This window comes from Sciurus carolinensis (assembly GCF_902686445.1).
Source record: "Sciurus carolinensis chromosome 19 unlocalized genomic scaffold, mSciCar1.2 SUPER_34, whole genome shotgun sequence".
In the NCBI taxonomy this organism is placed as follows: domain Eukaryota; kingdom Metazoa; phylum Chordata; class Mammalia; order Rodentia; family Sciuridae; genus Sciurus; species Sciurus carolinensis.
Genome location: NW_025920112.1, coordinates 6215842 through 6217872, shown reverse-complemented (window position 1 = coordinate 6217872; position 2031 = coordinate 6215842). Strand labels below are relative to the sequence as shown.

Below are 2031 nucleotides of genomic sequence, written 5' to 3'. Positions count from 1 at the left end.
GAGGAAGAAAGGCTTTGCTTAGAGGAAGAGAGGCTTTGAGAGGAAGAAAGGCTTTGCTTAGAGGAAGAGAGGCTTTGAGAGGAAGAGAGGCTTTGCTTCTTTGCTTAGAGGAAGAGAGACTTTGCTTAATTTTAGAGGTGCTACGCTTTAAGTGAGGCTACGCTTTCAGAGGTCTACTGCTTCTTAGTGGTGGGTCGCTTCTTGGAGGTGCAGGGTGTGGCCTGCAGCCTGTGGTCTGCAGCCTGAGGCCTGCATCCTGCAACCTGCAACCTAGAGGTGTGTGCTTAGTCCCGTGTTCTGCCATCTCCTCCCAGGTGAAGAGAATGTCTTATATACCTAAGGCAGCCAATCAGTTTAGGATTAAGTAGCATGGTTGGAGCATGCACCACGGTACCAATTAAGAATGAGGAACGAGCCACCTGAGAGGAGCTGGGGGGAGGACGGTGGCCCGCGAGGCTCCTCGCAGACAACGCAGGGCGATGTTCGAGCCAGGCGAGTGCCATGGCCGCAGCGGCAGAGCCTCATTCACGGCAGGGCGGCCTGGGTTTTGGCCTCCCTTGGGTTCCCTGGAAGCAGACCTGTGGCCAGTGCAGGAACGGCAGCAACAGCAGCAGAGGCGGAGGCTCCAGCGCGTCTCTCTATCCTTTAGCGTGAGCCAGGGGGTCCAGGCAGCCCGGGTGGCTGGAGGGTGTCCGCTGCCTGAGAATGGGAATTCTTTTCACCAGAATATGGAGACTGTTCAATCACCAGGAGCACAAAGTTATCATTGTTGGATTGGATAATGCAGGAAAAACTACCATCCTTTACCAATTTTCTATGAATGAAGTTGTACATACATCCCCTACAATAGGAAGTAATGTAGAAGAGAGAGTGATTAATAATACACGTTTCCTAATGTGGGATATTGGTGGCCAAGAATCTCTTCGTTCTTCCTGGAATACTTATTATACTAACACAGAGTTTGTAATAGTAGTTGTGGACAGTACAGACAGAGAGAGGATTTCTATAACTAGAGAAGAACTCTACAAAATGTTAGCACATGAGGACCTAAGAAAAGCTGGATTACTGATTTTTTGTTAATAAACAAGATGTTAAAGAATGCATGAGTGTAGCAGAAATCTCCCAGTTTTTGAAGCTAACTTCTATTAAAGATCATCAGTGGCATATCCAGGCATGCTGTGCTCTTACTGGCGAGGGGTTATGCTAAGGACTTGAATGGATGATGTCGCGACTTACGATTAGATGATCTCTACTGACCTCCTCTCATAGACTTTGCATAAACAAAGTGCTGGACTTTACCTGAAAGCTGCAAAAATTAATGGTTTAGATATATTTATAATAAACTGATTTCAATTTTTTTCTATAAGAAGAAAAAGTTAAGACCACTTATTTGAAAACAAGATGAAGTCTCACCTTCCAATTTGCTTTCTCATTAGTTCCTTCCAAAGTACTTTATTAAAGCTGTGGTTGAAATTTTTCTCAATGAATCCTCTCAGGACAATGTATAGCCTTTGGTAAGTACAAAGGGAGAGGAAGATGTTTTGAACTTTAAGAGCTTTATTATCAGTATACCCCTCCCTAATTGAATGTTGTTCTGTTCTTGTTCCTAAGTCAAAATACAAATCAGCACAGATACTGTTTCCAATATTTTAAATGTCATGTTACTTATGAAAAAAAGTATTTTGCTTAAGGTTGTGTATGTATTATGTATATACCTCAAGTTCAATTTAATGACTTTGATTTATGTTCTAAAGAAAAGCAAATAACACAAAAATTGGTAATATCCTTAGTTATTGCCCTAATGAGATAAGAACTGACATTGATGTTAAGTGCCATTTTATACTTTTCCTGTATGTTCTCTGTATTGTACTAACCAACGCCCTCCGCCAAATCATTGAACTGCTCTTAAAAAAAAAAAAAAAAAAAAAAACAGATACAGGAAAAAGCTTGACATTGTATACCTATTTTTGTTGACCCATAACACACATGGAAACATGTAATCCAACTGAGTGAAATATCTGTCAAATTCTT

The 2031-nt window shown here is 41.7% G+C and overlaps 1 pseudogene; it reads left to right on the top strand.

The window, feature by feature from the left end:
• The first annotated feature begins 705 nt into the window (after nt 1-705).
• Nucleotides 706-1401, top strand: LOC124973434 (ADP-ribosylation factor-like protein 5A; annotated as a pseudogene).
• The last annotated feature ends 630 nt before the right edge of the window (nt 1402-2031 follow it).